Source organism: Oreochromis aureus, linkage group 3 (assembly GCF_013358895.1).
Source record: "Oreochromis aureus strain Israel breed Guangdong linkage group 3, ZZ_aureus, whole genome shotgun sequence".
Lineage (NCBI taxonomy): Eukaryota > Metazoa > Chordata > Actinopteri > Cichliformes > Cichlidae > Oreochromis > Oreochromis aureus.
The window spans coordinates 76586591-76607452 of NC_052944.1; the positions used below are offsets into that span (position 1 = coordinate 76586591).

Consider the following 20862-nt stretch of genomic DNA (forward strand, 5'->3'; position numbering starts at 1 on the left):
TCATCAACATCAGGTGCGGTGAACAGGTGAGTGCAACCACATTTATCATCTAACACACCCATGAGACACGCCCCACACCTGTGCACCAATACAGTGAGTCCATTTAAACCAACCCACTTAGTCAAAAAAGAGCAACTCATATGGCTCCTACAATACATATATGTAAGCATTGAGCCAAATTTAGTAATGCCAACATACTGAAGAAACAACATTTGTCTCTTATATATGATACATCTACATATACACTGTCAAAGATACTTGAGTGTCTTTGAGTGAAGATTTAAGGTGATAGGAAATATAAATAACTGCAACTTGAATCTTTACTGAAGCTCAGTATTAGACACAGAGTTCACTCACATGAATTTCACTCACATGTGCTGTACCAGCGTACCTGCACATGTGATGTGACAATAGAAGTGATTTGCTTTGAGAGTTCAAACTCACTGCTGTAATAACTTGTGATTAATATAATAACTATCATATTGGCCATATCATATTCACACTGACTTTAGTCTCATGAACAACATTAGCTAATTGTTATTTACTAGCTAATCTTAAATGACTGTTCAGTACAGAAATGAAGCCCAACAATCATGTTTCACAGTCCTGTGGTCTCAGCCTCAGATACTTATTAAATCACACAAAGCTCATGTAGAAACAAACAAACGAACAAAATATGTTCTCCTTCATTTCTGTCAACCACACGTTTCCAGCTATCATGGTTGCTAGGCAACGTGGGCAGCGCGACGGAGGCTAGACCGTCCCATTTCACAAGCCTCGCACTTCCGGCCTTAGTGGTCTTTTGCCGTTTCTCAATTCTCAAGTACGTGAGTACGTACTCGCGTTCTCGGCGAGTACGTACTGGCCAAGAACGCATGCGAGATACGGACTCGCCGAGACGCGCGATGCGTACTCACGTGCATTTGAGAATTGAGAAACGGCTTTATCTGAGTTTCGGACGAAATGCATTCTGGGATATTTAGCTGTACCAAGTCCACACAAGTCACCACTGATGCATGCTCGATAAAACGGGCAGAGCGAGAACACATCCGGGACTTTTTCGCGTTCTCGGTTTGATGCATACTTCGAATTGGAACAGTACTTGGTCTCCGACTGATGACGTATCACGAGTACACGAGAACGCAAGTACGCACAAGTACGCATATTGAGAAAGGCCCTTTGAGTATGCGGCCCTTGGGGACCGTTGAGGCTGCATACTTTAAGGTTGAAGACCCTGAATTGGGATACAGCCTAGGATCGACCTGTTTTGACTTACTTTGCAACCAATCAAATGTTAGAGAAGCTGTATGGCAGCGTTAACCCCGCCCACTTAGTTTGACGGGTGAGGCTGAGAGATACAACTATTTCAAGAAGAGAGATGAAGGGGACAAAAGTGCCAAAATGAATTAAATAAATAAATCATTAAATAATTAATTAAATATGTCAATAATTAATTAAACGTGTCATTAATTAATTAAATATGTCAATAATTAATCAAATGTGTCAATATTTAATTAATTACATGTGTTGAAAATATTTATGTTATTAATTAGTTCTGATTTTAATTAATTATTTAATGGTTTATTTAATTAATTCATTATGGCGGTCCTGGTATTCCAAAGAGAGCACCTGTGAACAGCTGACTGTTTGATGTGCTAAAGAACAGAAAACATTATTTCCCATCTGACCATGAGCAACATTCATGCATGTAACACAGTAACACTTTTATTTTTTACATATTCAGCAGAGAGTTAGCTTTGTGCACTATTAAAAAAAATGAGAAGCATAATTAATTTTAGCTTCATATAAACTGTATTATGGAGGAAAAATAAGTGGGGCTCACATCAAAACACAGCTTGAGGACTGACTGGAGACTTTTAGGACAGTCTCTTCAGTAAATCTAGCAGCTCTTTAACATCAAAAGACGTGTTTGAGCTGCTGCAGATGTTAGTATATCTGACCCTACTTGTTCCTTCTTCTTTAAAATTCAAACTTAATAATGAAGCAATATTTTTAACAGGCTGTTCTCGTTTATATGACCTCCATAAAACAACAGGGTTAGAACACATTATGACGAAGTAAGATGTTTGTTTTGTAGTCCATCTTCAGCACAATGTAGTTTCAACAGGCGGACGTCCGGTGTCACATTGTTACAGAGAGACGAGTGTAAGGCTGTTCTAATTCTCAGCACCGCTCCTCTCTTTTCCTGAGTCCTCAGCAGTTGTCATTCCCACGATGACGTTTTCATCGAGGCCAAGGAAAAGAGTTTAGGAAAAGGAGATAGGCGCTACTTTTGAAATAACACTCCACGGGGTTACGTTGTGCACCTGAGTCACGTGACCACACAGCAACAAATCATAGCGGAGCCGGGTAAAAGGGGGCGGGGCAAAGTGTGTGTGCGGGAGAGGAGTCGAGCAGAGAGAGCTGCTTTTTCATGAAACGGGAGTAAAGTAGTGAACTTACAGGAACATATACCACTACCAACGTTTGGATCGATATCTGCATCGATCTGCACACCCTTGTCTCCTGGATCCTAGCTGAGATCAGCGTGAACCACGTGGGTCTCTGTTCCCTGACCTGTTTCTTAAGACTTTCAGCTTCATCACGGAGTTTCTCTCGGTTTGTGGGCTCGTCTAAAGGTAAGCATCGAGCTAACTTTAATGTGGGTTCAGTTTATGTTGAGTTTAGCTCTGTTGAGAATAATAGATTGCTTGGTATACATTGGAGTTAGACAGACTGTAGAGTTTGTGATTGCTTGCAACATCATAATATGGGGGTTGCTAGGGGGAAAGAATACATAAAGAAAAATAGTCTTGGAATATGAACAAAAGGATGGGGTGCAGGGCAGGAGAACAACCAACCCCCACCCCCAGGACATGAAGCCACAGGTACAAGCCTGGGGGAGCGCAACCCCAGGGTGAGAGTAGTGGAAGCTTGCTGAGAAGGGGGGAAAAGGGCTATGAGAGCGTGATGTCACGGGGGTGGGCGTGAAAAGGATTTTGGCTTGATGCGCCATTTTCCGGGGCAAAGCTCAAGTATGGGCTCAAAATGTGGTCATAAATATTTTGTACTTGTAAATCACTTTTGTAACAAAGTGTTTAGAGAGTTAGCACATACATGTAATTTTTCATTTTTTATGCACCCATCTATAGAACGCTGCATGCTATATTCTAAATCTGCCTGTTCTCTCTCAGAAACCTGCCTGCAAAAAATGAACCTAAAGTATGTAGTGCAAGGATGTAATCACTTTTGAGTGAAGTGACAATTATGAATCACTTAATATGATAAGGAGATTCTACAGGTAATTAATCAATGTATAAAACTCAAATAAAATGTATTTTTAGTGACACAGGATACAAACATGGAAGCAAGATGTGTAATTAGAATTATTTATAATAAATATGAATAAATTATTGCAATATATATATACATACATATGTATATATTGTTAGGGTTCAATGTTGAGAGAGGAATCCATAAATAACCACAGATCCAGGCGTGTGCAATTTAGACGGCATTTTAATAAACACATGTGTGAGTCCGACCGCTGTGCAGATTTCAGCGTCGAACTGAACTTACAATCATGAGACAAGGTTTTATATGGGTACAATAACAAAGCCCCCCCTCTTTTACAAAAATAGACAATAGTACAGCTTACGTCAATCCAAACCACAAACTGTTCCATGACCTTTAACATAGCTCTAAAGAACATTGTCTTGAATTCGGTGCTTCCCCTCTTCGCTGTCGCTCGTCTGGTGCACTTCCTCTAAATGCGTCGGCACACTTCTGCATTTCTGCCCTACCAAAATAGATCTACCATGGTGTGTATGTGTCCGCAGTGTATGCTAAGCACGTGTCATGACCTGTCTGCACCCCAGCTAACCTCACACCTCTCATCTTAGCCAGACATAAGGCCTGTGCTCATACACAGCTGAACTCTGTGTAATTTCTAGGCTAAATGTCACACTCGAATGATGATCTTAGATCTGCCAATATGTTTGCTCCTCCTAATATAGTCTAAAAGCCACCCTAAGCAAAACAATTTGAACTTTCCCCTATCAGTGATCCCTCTAAGCGTGTGTTACATGCATAATAACACCCTGCTCTTTGGCTTGCACTCACTCTGCTTTCGGTTTCACTTCTGCAAAACATGCTCTGCAGGCGCATTTCCTGTCAGCCTGCAGTCAGCTTCTCCCCACTGAAGACTATGTGTAAGAATATAAAAACATTCAAAAACCTTTAAATTATAGATTCAACTGATTATAACTGAACCTGTAATAAAGACTAATATAATACCAATATATTGGAACATCTGAATGCATCTGAGTGTAACATCACATGAAATGGTAATGATGATTATAAAATAGCCGCAAATAATAGCAGTAAAATATTTCTATTCCTGACACTTCCCCTTTTGACCTCTGGATAACATCCAGAGGTCACCAAAACAACGAAAAGCATGACCGAAACTAATAATTCACGGAGTCGATCCTAGTCTAAGACTAGATTCACCTTAACTGTAATGGATAAAAACCTTCTCCCTACTATGCTCTAACTTACTCTGTTTCCTCAATTGTTCTCTTCATTCAAAAGCATAAACCTAATTATGTTTTGACTTTCTGACTTTTGTTCCTATATAATCTTAAACATTACTCATCTCAATCTACAGCTTTTTAACAGTCTTACAGCACTGCTGTCATATGTTTCCTGTTGTTCACTCTATTCAACATCCTGTACTGTCACAGCTCTGGCCTAAAATCATCTTTCACAAGAATATCATCATAAACACTTATTCTACACAAGGATCAAAGAAAAAACAACCATTTTAATCAACTAAGTTTAAGCATATAATCAATTACTCCTAAATAACTTTCATCATAGCTAAAAGCTCCCTAGGAACAACTTCTGTGTGTTGACACTAACTTCATTTTAACACTCACAGTTCCTGTGTTATAACCTGTTTTAATATATCATTTTATTTCATTTTACTGCTCTTAATGTAATGGTACATTCTAATTATATTTTATCAGTCTTAACCAAAATACATAAGCTTTCCCCCCTTTGGACCTGGTTTAAAGCAAAAACTTGATCCCTTCAACAAGTATTTGTTATTCTGTAACTGCATTTTATATAAGAGGACTAATTTAAAGCTGCATGTGTTATCTCAATATTTTACATGTCACACAGTTTAGTTACAAACGAAACTCCTATTCAATTAAATGCTAAATGGATTTCAGGCCTTTTGCCTGGAATCAATACTGTCAGGTCTTAATGAACTCTATATGTCTGTAAGCGTGTGCAATCCTTCAAAACTCAGGTCATTCTCACAGTAGATTGGCTAATCATAACGTTAACCAAAAGTTTGTGACCCTCAAGAGACGACTCTCTGAGCCACAACTCCGTCAAAGGCACAAAAATGCAATGTGTATGAAAAAATCCTTTCTACATATATAATCTCCAATATTATTCATTTGAGTCAGCGAGACTTTTAACATCCTCATAAAAAGCTCTCCTCTACCCTAGAAATAAATCTATTTACTATCTGTTTCTAAAGCCTACATTATAACAACATTCTAACATTATGTCACTGTGACATCTTATCCTAAAAATCAAAAAGAAATCCCACATTTTCTACTCATCAAATGTTCACTATTTTCCCCAAAGCATATCCTTTATTCCCACAATTTCCCTCTAAATTTGGTGTACAACTTCTTATTAACCCCAGCAATTTATCTTCTAAACAGAATTCAGTTCATTTTACTCCTTTCTTTAGAATTAAAAATCTCTGCCTCAGTTTTACCATATCTAAATTATCAAACAACCCCAATCGTTATAAAATCCTAGTAAAACCCCTTTCAAATTAAACAAATTAAATCTTAAATCCCTCTCTTTTTTGACACATCTCATGTGGCAAAAAACTCAAAATGCTTCACCCAAGCTTAGGAAATTAAAAGGGAAAAAAGGTTAGTCATATCATTTCTCAGGACAGCTCAGCAATTCTCCTCTCCGGTGTTTTGCTCCAGCCCTGAAAACCTGTGTTTAAGGAACAAAATCAATTTAATCATCATGTCAAATCTTCTCCAACTCGTTGCTCCATTGAACTCTGGATCCTTGGAACTTCCTGGAAACAAAACCTGTACTTTCCATTTCATACTCTCCCTCTATGATCCAGTCTGTGTCATGACAAAAACAAACTTAAACAAAACAGTTATTAATCATGAGTTACCTCAGTTAATGGTAACTTGAATCTCATCAAACAATGTTCCCCTTTTAGCATTTTGCATTCTCCCAACAATATAATGTAATCCCATAATCTAACCCCAGTAAAAAGAAATTTTCTCCAAACATACATCAGCAACCCAAAATCAGCATCCCCAGATTTAAGTCTCCCACTTGTCCTTTTATTTATTTCCCCCTTGGTCCCATCACTCACATTCACTCATATGCATTCACACATGATATTTTTGCTGATCTGCAGCCTTCTGCGCACGTCATCAGATGCTCCACATCAGCAAAATGAGCTCAATCATTTGTTTTATTTCGTTTTCCTTTTTAGGAGAGTAGTTCTCTATTTTTGACTGGATTGACACGCTGCAATCATTTTTTAGACAGAGACTTGCCGCCACTCAGTCTCTGATTGTAATCAATTATAATTCTGTAAAGCCCACCTGATTTTCGTACTTGGTAATTTTGTCAGCGCCGTCGGTTCACTGTCTTCCAGGCCTGCTTAGAACAAAAATGAAAAAAGAGAGCTGATTATTAGCTCATCAAAGTACCAAACAAAATCACCTGACAGGTTTTTTCCTGAGTGCACTTACTACTACAAAAAATTTTTGGGGCCCCTCTCAGACATATCCATGTCTTACTCAAACACCCTCTCTGGAAATAATCAAACACCCTCTCTGGAAATAAAACAACAGCCTCCAAAATCTGAAACAATCTTAAATTTCACCCGTTCGACACACTGAAAACCTCGCCAAAAGCTGCACCGTTTCGTACACAACAATAACCCCGGTTAAGCACTTTACCATACTCAGATTCAGCCTAACACCTTACAACAATGTGTCAACACTAATTTATAAACCTCCTAATCAAATTTGCACCTCTGAACAATCTACCCCTCCTTTAAGGCCTCAATCACACACACACACAGGAAGTGTTAAGAAAAAATGAAGAGAGGAAGTGTCTCTGCTCATAGACTCACAGCTCAACTGCCAACTTGACAAGAAAAATACATGTTTACACCTTATCACATTATTGAATTATTTTCATTTTCTTTCTATACTAATCACTGATTTTGATCACTCAGTACAAGAGCACTCCTGAGTCACTCTTATAAACACTTTTCTTTTGTTTTTTTCCATCTATTTTAAATCTTTCCATCAATTTTATTAACCATTCACACCATTCTCTCACTCATACAAGCAGCAAGCAGATCTTCATTGCATATGCTTATGTTCTTAGCCAGGTTTTAAATCAATATCTGTTCATTAAGCTTCAGGAGCTTGTCTTTATAAGGTTAATGCATTTTCTGTTTGTGTGTATGGGTATATATTATTTTGCATCTATGGCTTCACAGTCTCCCAGACTTCTTCCCAACTCTCCAGTTAAGCAGTCAGTTTTCTTTTTCCCGAGTTACTAACCCACATTTTGATTTCCCACCTTAAATTACCGCCCTCCTGGTCTTCAGCCAGGAGCTGGGGCTTGCTTTTCAGGTTCCTGGACACATCATGCTGTGAACAATTCAACCAGAAACTTGCCTTAACTTATCCATAGATGTTAACCTCTAACTTTCTTCCGACTGCTGGATCTGGAGAGCCGGTCCAAGTCTGCTTTACTCCTGAAAATAACAAAACTAAGACATTTTCATTATTATCACCAGTGGTTAAATAACCCATTTCTCTATCTCTGATCAGAAACACCAATTATGCCATGCATGTAAGCGTGTTCTTCCCTGCATTTCATGTTAATTGGGTGTAAACTGCTTCTTCATTAAATTAATTCATTGAGTTCTTCGTTTGCCTGCGATGTATTCATGTTAATGTACACTACGTGTAAGCTGCTTCTTCATTGCATCCTATATATTCATATTTAATTTATGCATTTCACCACTGAGCTTTAGATTCAAACTATCTCACTTCTGATTCATTCCAAAAATAATCTCACATGTAACAATTTGTATGTGTGTTTTCTATTCATTAAGGTAATGCCAATTATTTTCGTTCATTATTCTTACCTTTTCTAATGTTTACCTCTTTGTTATGCTGTAGTGGACATCCCTAAACAATTCATGAGTTCAGGCTTCAATTTTCAATCCAATTATATCCTATATTCTCATGAGTCGAACTCGTCCAGCTTCATCTCTCACTGGTCCTCTCTGCACAATGTCCTGTTCGGGCTTCAAAGCTCCAGCAAACACAGTCTCAACTCAGCTGTTGTCTTCTTCTCTGTTTCTTTACAGTCTTTCTTTCAGATTAAGTCCCAGCATGGCAAAATATCACTCAATGTCCAGTGCTCTTCCACAATTCTTTATCCCGCTGTTCAACTGCCCAGCCTGTATTTTCACAGTACATGTTACATTACTCTTACATGCTGCTGCTGGTCGTCAGTCGTCATCAGTGTTACTGGATCAGTGGCACTGTCGTTTGCCTGCTGTATTCAAGTTCACGATGTTCTGTCGGTCTTCATCAGGCGATTGACTGTCCTTTGAACTTCTTCTCCGCTTCAGGGACAAAGTGAGAGATCCAGCCGCACAATTTCGAGCCAAAGACTGGCTTATTTTCCCAATTCTTTTAATCTACTTTTCTGCTGCTGAACTCAAGGTTGCAAAGTTGAAAGACGCCCACCTGTATTGACACACTAAAGCATACAATTAGTAATATATTCATTTTTCTTAAAGGCTTCATTTGCTCCCATTTCCTCGTCTGTCTCTCTGTGTTCTTTCTGCACACACTCAGTTCCCATATATGGGCATGCACAGTTCCTGTTCACTATTTCCTGTCGCTGCAGCCCCGATACACAGAGCAATATTTCCTGTTCCTCAAACTAATCTAACTCCTTTGTTTTTTTGTTTTCTTGAATTAAAAACACTTTCAAACTTTAGCACATCCTACTTTTTCATCACACAAGAAATATATTTCACACTCCTTTATTCCATACACACCTTTAAAAGTTCTAACCTCTTTCAGACGCCATAAATCGTCTCACACGCACTGCCTTTCTCTCTCTCAAACTTCCCCTTTTCACTTACTCAGACAAATCACCCAGTCACTCAAATCAAATACTGACAGCATTCACACAGTTAAAATCACACAAAATACGCTTTCATACGAGTATTTTGGACATGCCTTCCATGATCAGAAAGAGCAAGTCAAAAGAAAAAAGAAAAAGAAAACTGAAACCTCTCATCGTCCTCACAGCTTCTCCCCACACACATAACTGAAAATAAAACACACCAACATTTATGGCTCACGAAATATACATCTATCAAAATTCAGTCATTTACTATACATCCACACTAATATATTCAAACTGTATTTACACTCTCATAATAAGCAAAACCAACCTCTTATATACAGGCATTTAGCAAAGCGCTCAGTCCTCTCGAAAACTGAAACCACCCTCTCTGCGCGTCACTGCTGCTCATTTGCATTTACACACCATCAGTGCACATGCTGTGCATTACTGACACAGAGACTGATCTTACTCATAGATCTCATATTTTATATTACAGACGTCTTATTAATTACAACTGCACAGATTTTTTAGGCCTCTTAAATCCTATAAATTTCGACAAATTTACCCATAACGGTCCAACCGATAAAAGTCCCTGACTTTTTTGCGACCAATTTTAGCCAGTATTCCGTCCCTGACGGTGGCCCGATTGCTAATGCCCTAACCAAATTTATCGTAGCCAAAAAAGCGCAGATACCGTTCCAAACGGTAAAGTGGTCCAACCACTGGCTTATCTCAGGATGCCCTGTACCCCACGGTCAAGCCAAACCGAGCTAACCCTACTCTGTGATAGGTCAACAATGCGCGTCCACATCGAGGAGGGATCGCAACGTCCGGGCTATGCGCTTCTTAAGGGTCCCAGACTCCTCGTCCTAAAGTAATTTAGAATAATTTGAAACAACAATCTACACCCAAAACAGGATTAAGATTAAGGACAACCCTCAACAGTTTTAGAGATTCCCCAGTCCTCTTCGGATGTTGCCCGAAACTATCCCTAGTCATCGCTAGGTGAAGGATAAATTTCTCTATCCAGCAGGGAGCGTCACCTCCGAGAAAGTTCTTAAGGATTGCATAACCAATGGGACTTGAACCCACACAATGACCAAATTCCCTATCATTCTAAGAGTTCACTTAGCAGCTCCAACTGCTTTAATTCTCTTTTCATTCCTTTATTCTCATTACTCAGTACTGTCACTTATACTTCATTATCATTACTTCAACCGGTAAACTTCATCAAAATTTCGCCAAAATTAAAAAACAGACATTCACCAGTAATTACAGCGACCAGGCTTTTAATTTGACATGCCCAATGTGACACCTTTTGGAAATATATTTCAACAGGCAGTGTCTTACCTTTAAATGCCCCGGGGAATGCCTGCCCACTTTCACCACTGATTACCGTCTGCCCGTCCAATTACCACGGACCCCGGATCTCACCAAAACCCCAACATTCCCTCTCTCTCACCGGAACGAGCCCCCAAATGTTAGGGTTCAATGTTGAGAGAGGAATCCATAAATAACCACAGATCCAGGCGTGTGCAATTTAGACGGCATTTTAATAAACACATGTGTGAGTCCGACCGCTGTGCAGATTTCAGCGTCGAACTGAACTTACAATCATGAGACAAAGTTTTATATGGGTACAATAACAAAGCCCCCCCTCTTTTACAAAAATAGACAATAGTACAGCTTACGTCAATCCAAACCACAAACTGTTCCATGACCTTTAACATAGCTCTAAAGAACATTGTCTTCGGGTCGGTGCTTCCCCTCTTCGCTGTCGCTCGTCTGGTGCACTTCCTCTAAGTACGTCGGCACACTTCTGCATTTCTGCCCTACCAAAATAGATCTACCATGGTGTGTATGTGTCCGCAGTGTATGCTAAGTACGTGTCATGACCTGTCTGCACCCCAGCTAACCTCACACCTCTCATCTTAGCCAGACATAAGGCCTGTGCTCATACACAGCTGAACTCTGTGTAATTTCTAGGCTAAATGTCACACTCGAATGATGATCTTAGATCTGCCAATATGTTTGCTCCTCTAATATAGTCTAAAAGCCACCCTAAGCAAAACAATTTGAACTTTCCCTATCAGTGATCCTCTAAGCGTGTGTTACATGCATAATAACACCCTGCTCTTTGGCTTGCACTCACTCTGCTTTCGGTTTCACTTCTGCAAAACATGCTCTGCAGACGCATTTCCTGTCAGCCTGCAGTCAGCTTCTCCCCCACTGAAGACTATGTGTAAGAATATAAAAACATTCAAAAACCTTTAAATTATAGATTCAACTGATTATAACTGAACCTGTAATAAAGACTAATATAATACCAATATATTGGAACATCTGAATGCATCTGAGTGTAACATCACATGAAATGGTAATGATGATTATAAAATAGCCGCAAATAATAGCAGTAAAATATTTCTATTCCTGACAATATATATATCTATATCTATATATATATATACATACAGTGGCTTGCAAAAGTATTCGGCCCCCTTGAACTTTTCCACATTTTGTCACATTACAGCCACAAACATGAATCAATTTTATTGGAATTCCACGTGAAAGACCAATACAAAGTGGTGTACACGTGAGAAGTGGAACGAAAATCATACATGATTCCAAACATTTTTACAAATAAATAACTGCAAAGTGGGGTGTGCGTAATTATTCAGCCCCTGAGTCAATACTTTGTAGAACCACCTTTTGCTGCAATTACAGCTGCCAGTCTTTTAGGGTATGTCTCTACCAGCTTTGCACATCTAGAGACTGAAATCCTTGCCCATTCTTCTTTGCAAAACAGCTCCAGCTCAGTCAGATTAGATGGACAGCGTTTGTGAACAGCAGTTTTCAGATCTTGCCACAGATTCTCGATTGGATTCAGATCTGGACTTTGACTGGGCCATTCTAACACATGGATATGTTTTGTTTTAAACCATTCCATTGTTGCCCTGGCTTTATGTTTAGGGTCGTTGTCCTGCTGGAAGGTGAACCTCCGCCCCAGTCTCAAGTCTTTTGCAGACTCCAAGAGGTTTTCTTCCAAGATTGCCCTGTATTTGGCTCCATCCATCTTCCCATCAACTCTGACCAGCTTCCCTGTCCCTGCTGAAGAGAAGCACCCCAGAGCATGATGCTGCCACCACCATATTTGACAGTGGGGATGGTGTGTTCAGAGTGATGTGCAGTGTTAGTTTTCCGCCACACATAGCGTTTTGCATTTTGGCCAAAAGTTCCATTTGGTCTCATCTGACCAGAGCACCTTCTTCCACATGTTTGCTGTGTCCCCACATGGCTTGTGGCAAACTGCAAACGGGACTTCTTATGGTTTTCTGTTAACAATGGCTTTCTTCTTGCCACTCTTCCATAAAGGCCAACTTTGTGCAGTGCACGACTAATAGTTGTCCTATGGACAGATTCCCCACCTGAGCTGTAGATCTCTGCAGCTCGTCCAGAGTCACCATGGGCCTCTTGGCTGCATTTCTGATCAGCGCTCTCCTTGTTCGGCCTGTGAGTTTAGGTGGGACGGCCTTGTCTTGGTAGGTTTACAGTTGTGCCATACTCCTTCCATTTCTGAATGATGGCTTGAACAGTGCTCCGTGGGATGTTCAAGGCTTGGGAAATCTTTTTGTAGCCTAAGCCTGCTTTAAATTTCTCAATAACTTTATCCCTGACCTGTCTGGTGTCTAAATCCAATCGAGAATCTGTGGCAAGATCTGAAAACTGCTGTTCACAAACGCTGTCCATCTAATCTGACTGAGGTGGAGCTGTTTTGCAAAGAAGAATGGGCAAGGATTTCAGTCTCTAGATGTGCAAAGCTGGTAGAGACATACCCTAAAAGACTGGCAGCTGTAATTGCAGCAAAAGGTGGTTTTACAAAGTATTGACTCAGGGGGCTGAATAATTACGCACAGCCCACTTTGCAGTTATTTATTTGTAAATAATGTTTGGAATCATGTATGATTTTCGTTCCACTTCTCACGTGTACACCACTTTGTATTGGTCTTTCACCTGGAATTCCAATAAGATTGATTCATGTTTGTGGCTGTAATGTGACAAAATGTGGAAAAGTTCAAGGGGGCCGAATACTTTTGCAAGCCACTGTATGTATGTATATATATCACACACACATATATATATATCTATATCTTACACACACACACACACACACACACACACACACACATATATGTGTGTGTGTGTGTGTGTGTGTGTGTATATATATATATATATATATATATATATATATATATATATATATATATATATATATATATATATATATATATTTCAGTCAGAGATTAAGCATGCACCTGTTTATTGGATTTCGGACTTGCTTTTGGCACAATTTACAGTGCGCGCTACTCTGTTTTTTGTCAGAGTTGAAGTAGCTGAAATACCTTCACACTACGGGACTTCTGTGGCCCTTCCGTTCAACAATTTCTCTGGCATTGGAACCACCATCTGTTTTCTCTTCGGTAACCTTCGGTCACGCTCTCGGTTGATTTTCCTCTAGTCGGCACACTCATTTCCTCCATTACGGGCGGCACGGCGGCTGGCTGCTTCCTAAACAAATACACGTGTGCGATTTGGCACTTGTGCTGTACATAACAAGTCACGTGACATGACGCTGCGGCTGTGATTGGTTTGGCTCTGTGCTACTTAATTTGGATTGGCTTTTCTTTTTTTTAAAGAGAACAATAGAGATGAGGCCTATCGCAATAGTTTAATTTTTCTATCGAGAAAAAGTTATTTCGCAATACATATCGTTATCGTTCTATCGCCCAGCTCTAGTAGAATGATAGCATTAACTGACTTTCTTGTCGTGTTTGTGGATATATTACTGACCAAGGCTCACAAAATGTCAAAATCTCTGGTAGTCCTTCGGGCAGGCACTCTTCAGTTTTTGGTAGCCCAAAATAAATTTAAGTAGCCCGAATAAAAAAGAGAGCAATTTTTTAATGTTTTGTTTCTGTTACAATATTATACATTAAAGTATAATATTGTAACAGAAACAAAAATTAATCAGAAAGTTGTTAAAATACAAATCACAACAACTGTATAAAAATCACAGTCATCAACTCAAATACTTGTTTCTAATTGAACAGAAATTTCTATGAACTTGTAAGAACTGTGTAGAACATGAATCAGTCTGTGTCAGATCCTGAATCTGAAATTTCCACTGAAGTCAAGGGTAAGGGTTAAGTGGAACCAAGATCGAGGCCATTTGCTTTTTGAAGTTTGCATAGACTGGAAAAGCGATTTTGCGAGCCCTGCTGACTTTAATTATCTATAAATTCATTGCATTCTCTGTAAGATTATGGTCAACTGTGGAACACCATATATTTTAGAGTCAAAGCTTAAGATTAAGAAAAGATTACGTCTGCATGGCCCACAAGCTCATGTGACCTTAGGACGTCACTGTCATCTTCCTGCTCCTAAAAATATATACATACAACTAGGGATGAGTACCGGTATCTGGTGCCGTGATGGCACCAGTTCTGACATAAACGGTAGTAAGCAGACCGAAAAGCAGCGCACATTTCCATTTCGGTGGTTTATTTTTCCTGAGCTGTGATACACTTTAGATTCTAGCCAATCATTTTAGGTTTCCAAGGATAGTAGGAGGGTCCAGGTACGTACGTTCTTTTAGAGCAGAGCTACAGATTAAAAATGTCCAAGGCGAAGTGGTCAAAAGTCTGGCTGTACTTCACAGCAAAAGATGCAAACTCAGCAGCCTGCAACAAGTGGTTTAAGGTGATACTGTGATACTGTCAAAGGAGGTAACACCTAAAATCCGGCGACGCATAGCGGGGGTTTTTTAAGCCAAGAAATGCGCCGTATTTGATAACTTGCTGCGAGACCTCACACCGTGCTTATTACATTAATGCATGTAAGGTGAACCAGCAAACACCATCGTAGTTACATGCGGCTGTCTTCTTGTTTGATGGCAGATACTCCCTTCACCCTGGCCAAAAAGTGATCAAAGAAAAAGCGGGAAACAGTTAAACATGAGAGGTTTTTGCATAAAGTTTGTGTTTTTTCCATTGTTTAAGCACTGCTTCCAGCCAAGAGTGATACCATATGTGCCCTATAGCTGCAGAAAAGGCTAACATTGTTATCTTTTTACAAAAAAACAGCTGAACACAAGAGGTTTTTGGACCAATTTCGTGTTCTCCATTCTTTAAGCACCGGTTTGAGCACCGTTTAAGCACCAGCACCGTTTCAAAAGTACCAGTTTGGTATTGGTATCGCATAAAACTTAAACGATACCCATCCCTACATACAACCACCGGGTTCCACATTGAAGTTTCATATGTATTGAGGAGTTTAGTCATGTTTATTTGCTCTGCTTTTTTTTTTATATCAGGGATAAAATGCATATACTTTTTATGTCCCAGCTGAGTAACAGGAGAAGAGTCTGGTGGAGCAACAGAGGAACAATTTCAGCCATTTGGACTCAGCTCAGCCACTACAGAGGAAACAATGACTTCAACACAAAAGGTGAGAAAAATGTCACTGTTACACTGTTATTGAAACTGTGTGCACAGCTGGTTGGTTTTTAAAAACATGTTAACAGCAGCTTTATCTTACAGGTTACAAGAAGATACACACATAATTTTTTATCGGCACACATTGAAACAACAATATCAAAAATTGAACTCACAATTTTTTATGAGTAAAATACTTTTTCCACTTATCAATATTTCTTTAGTATGTATTTACATTATGACTGTCATTGTATCATTGTATCACTGAAATGTGATACTATCACCAGAAGGTGATGGTAACACACCTACAATGTGTTTGTTGACATGTTTGATTCCGCTAATAGAGGGAGTTACAGTTTGTTCCACGACTGCATTTCACTCACTGCCTCTGTTTGTATCTCTGTCACTGCAGGACCAACATGGAGCGAGAAGTCAGCGCACTCAGGAGGCCGACAAACGTCACAGAAGACAGGGAGAGAAAACCTACAGCTGTGATGAGTGTGGGAAAGATTTTACCCGGACTGAAAGCTTAAAAAGACACCAACGCATCCACAGTGGAGTTAAACCTTACAGCTGTGATGAGTGTGGGAAGGGTTTTACCCAGGGTGCAGACTTAAAAAGACACCAACTCATCCACAGTGGAGTTAAACCTTACAGCTGTGATGAGTGTGGGAAGGATTTTACCCAGGCTGGAAGCTTAAAAGCACATCAACTCATCCACAGTGGAGTTAAACCTTACAGCTGTGACTTGTGTGAAACGGATTTTACCCAGGGTGGAGACTTAAAAAGACACCAACTCATCCACAGCGGAGTTAAACCTTACAGCTGTGACTTGTGTGGAAAGTCTTTTACCCGGGCTCAAAGGTTAAAAACACACCAACTCACCCACAGTGGAGTTAAACCTTACAGCTGTGACTTGTGTGGAAAGTCTTTTACCCGGACTGAAAGGTTAAAAACGCACCAACTCATCCACAGTGGAGTGAAACCTTACAGCTGTGACTTGTGTGGAAAGTCTTTTACCGAGGGTGGAGACTTAAAAAGACACCAACTCTTCCACAGTGGAATTAAACCTTACAGCTGTGATGAGTGTGGGAAGTGTTTTACTCAGGGTGCAGACTTAAAAAGACACCAACTCATCCACAGCGGAGTTAAACCTTACAGCTGTGACTTGTGTGGAAAGTCTTTTACCGAGGGTGGAGACTTAAAAAGACACCAACTCTTCCACAGTGGAATTAAACCTTACAGCTGTGATGAGTGTGGGAAGTGTTTTACTCAGGGTGCAGACTTAAAAAGACACCAACTCATCCACAGTGGAGTTAAACCTTACAGCTGTGACCTGTGTGGAAAGTCTTTTACCAGGGCTCAAAGCTTAAAAACACACCAACTCATCCACAGTGGATTTAAACCTTACAGCTGTGACTTGTGTGGAAAGTCTTTTACCCGGGCTGAAAGGTTAAAAATGCACCAACTCATCCACAGTGGAGTTAAACCTTACAGCTGTGACTTGTGTGGAAAGTCTTTTACTCGGGCTGAAAGGTTAAAATCGCACCAACTCATCCACAGTGGAGTTAAACCTTACAGCTGTGATGAGTGTGGGAAGGGTTTTACCCAGGGTGCAGACTTAAAAAGACACCAACTCATCCACAGTGGAGTTAAACCTTACAGCTGTGATGAGTGTGGGAAGGATTTTACCCAGGCTGGAAGCTTAAAAGCACATCAACTCATCCACAGTGGAGTTAAACCTTACAGCTGTGACTTGTGTGGAACGGATTTTACCCAGGGTGGAGACTTAAAAAGACACCAACTCATCCACAGCGGAGTTAAACCTTACAGCTGTGACCTGTGTGGAAAGTCTTTTACCCGGGCTCAAAGCTTAAAAACACACCAACTCATCCACAGTGGATTTAAACCTTACAGCTGTGACTTGTGTGGAAAGTCTTTTACCCGGGCTCAAAGGTTAAAAACACACCAACTCATCCACAGTGGAGTTAAACCTTACAGCTGTGATGAGTGTGGGAAGGGTTTTACCCAGGGTGCAGACTTAAAAAGACACCAACTCATCCACAGTGGAGTTAAACCTTACAGCTGTGATGAGTGTGGGAAGAATTTTACCCAGGCTGGAAGCTTAAAAGCACGTCAACTCATCCACAGTGGAGTTAAACCTTACAGCTGTGACTTGTGTGGAACGGATTTTACCCAGGGTGGAGACTTAAAAAGACACCAACTCATCCACAGCGGAGTTAAACCTTACAGCTGTGACCTGTGTGGAAAGTCTTTTACCCGGGCTCAAAGCTTAAAAACACACCAACTCATCCACAGTGGATTTAAACCTTACAGCTGTGACTTGTGTGGAAAGTCTTTTACCCGGGCTCAAAGGTTAAAAACACACCAACTCATCCACAGTGGAGTTAAACCTTACAGCTGTGATGAGTGTGGGAAGGGTTTTACCCAGGGTGCAGACTTAAAAAGACACCAACTCATCCACAGTGGAGTTAAACCTTATAGCTGTGATGAGTGTGGGAAGGATTTTACCCAGGCTGGAAGCTTAAAAGCACATCAACTCATCCACAGTGGAGTTAAACCTTACAGCTGTGACTTGTGTGGAACGGATTTTACCCAGGGTGGAGACTTAAAAAGACACCAACTCATCCACAGCGGAGTTAAACCTTACAGCTGTGACCTGTGTGGAAAGTCTTTTACCGGGCTCAAAGCTTAAAACACACCAACTCATCCACAGTGGATTTAAACCTTACAGCTGTGACTTGTGTGGAAAGTCTTTTACCCGGGCTCAAAGGTTAAAAAGACACCAACTCATCCACAGTGGAGTTAAACCTTACAGCTGTGACTTGTGTGGAAAGTCTTTTACCCGGGCTGAAAGGTTAAAAATGCACCAACTCATCCACAGTGGAGTTAAACCTTACAGCTGTTACTTGTGTGGAAAGTCTTTTACCGAGGGTGGAGACTTAAAAAGACACTACCTCTTCCACAGTGGAATTAAACCTTACAGCTGTGATGAGTGTGGGAAGTGTTTTACTCAGGGTGCAGACTTAAAAAGACACCAACTCATCCACAGCGGAGTTAAACCTTACAGCTGTGACCTGTGTGGAAAGTCTTTTACCAGGGCTCAAAGCTTAAAAACACACCAACTCATCCACAGTGGATTTAAACCTTACAGCTGTGACTTGTGTGGAAAGTCTTTTACCCGGGCTGAAAGGTTAAAAACACACCAACTCATCCACAATGGAGTTAAACCTTACAGCTGTGATGAGTGTGGGAAGGATTTTATCCAGGGTGCAGACTTAAAAACCCACCAACTCATCCACAGTGGATTTAAACCTTACAGCTGTGACTTGTGTGGAATGTCTTTTACCAAGGTTGAAAACTTAAAGACACACCAACTTATCCACAGTGGAGTTAAACCTTAAAGCTGTGACTTGTGTGGAAAGTCTTTTGCCACGGTTGGAGGCTTAAAAACACACCAACTAATCCACTTTAGAGTTAAAGCGTGCAGCTGTGAATCAGTGGAAAGTCTTTTACCCTGGCTCAAACCTTAAAAAAACCCCAATTCATCCACAGTGGATTTAAACTTTACAGGTGTGACTTGTGTGGAAAGTCTTTTACATATCGCGAGGGCTTTAAAAAACACCAACTCATCCACAGTGTAGTTAAAGCACACTACTGTGACTTGTGTGGTAAAGTTTTGGCTCAGAGTCGAAACTTACAGAAGCATCAAGTTACCCACTCTGGAATTAAGGCTTACAGCTGCAACTGTAATGGAAAAGGTTTCAGTGAAAAACACTACCGAAATATTCACCTACGGATTCACACTGGAAATGGTGTTTACTGCTGTGATCAGTGTGGGAAAGTGTTTACAACAGATGTACAGTTACATTAACACATGTTTAGCCACACTGAGGAGAGACCTTACAAATGTGACCTGTGTGAGAAGACTTTTAAATCTCCACATAAGCTTAATAAACACCAACAGATCCACACACCAGAAAGTAACTCTACAAGTGCAGTTAATGTGAGGTATGTATTTATCTTTTTATCCTGTATTTTTAACCTGATTGTTTGGAACAAGTCTCATCAGTAAACTTATGGAGTTATACTGAATGAACTGTTTGGAAAAATAAAGAGTCGTTTTCGCCCAGTAAGCTGAGTGTTATAATGTAAACAGTAAAATGTAATTGGACGTTGGCAGAGATGCTCTTTGTTTCGGGCGACATTTAGGATAAAAATAAAAAAAGCAGAGCAACACAGATGGATCCAGTTCTCAGCCCTGTCGTCATTGTGGTGGTGGGAAAGAGTTTCTTTGTAACCTTTGAGGAAAAACCTCCAATCATCAACGGGACCTAAAACCACATCAACGTAGACACACTGGAGACAAAATGAACTACTGCAAAAAATGTGGGAGAGGCTTCCACACACCAAGTACATTAAAAATACATGAACTCTTCCACACTGGGGTAAAAAAGCACATCTGTGACCAGTGTGGGTCATCCTTCACCACTGCACGTGAGCTTAAAGAAAAAGCATAAGGGAATCCACACAGGAGAGACACCATACAAGTGCAGACACTGTGACAAAAGCTTCTCACAATCAGGTCATCGTAACAAACGTGAACGTACACACATTGAAGTGAACTTCAGCTGTGACCAGTGTGACAGGAGCTTCAGGAATGTCAGTTCATACTCCGAACACAAACAATTCCACACTGTAAATAAACTGTTTCACTGTTACCAATGTGCAAAAACATTCACTTCATTATCTGCTCTGTGCAAACATCAGCCTGATCATGCAGGACTGAAATCACTGGATCACAATGGATCTGAAGAGAGAGAAAGATCCTCTTCTGGTTTCAGGGTCAGACTTAAAAACCTTGAGTTCAGGCTCCAGAGTTGAGATGGAATCTCCTGTAAAGAGTGTCAGCTGATGTCACACTTGGATCTGATGAGGTAGCTCTGATTTCTGGACCTGCAGTGAATAATCCTGAATGTTACATTTAGGAAGCTGCATGCATAGATATGCATATCAAGTTTATGTTTTTTCCTTTGAGGGATTTTAATTCTCTAAAATGTTTTCTATGTTACATTTTAATCTTTGTCCCCTTAGGACAGAGTAGTGTTTAGTA

The 20862-nt window shown here is 40.2% G+C and overlaps 1 pseudogene; it reads left to right on the forward strand.

The window, feature by feature from the left end:
• The window catches only part of LOC120438226, an 84052-nt pseudogene extending 65130 nt beyond the window's left edge, over positions 1–18922 (forward strand).
• Positions 18923–20862: the final 1940 nt, after the last annotated feature.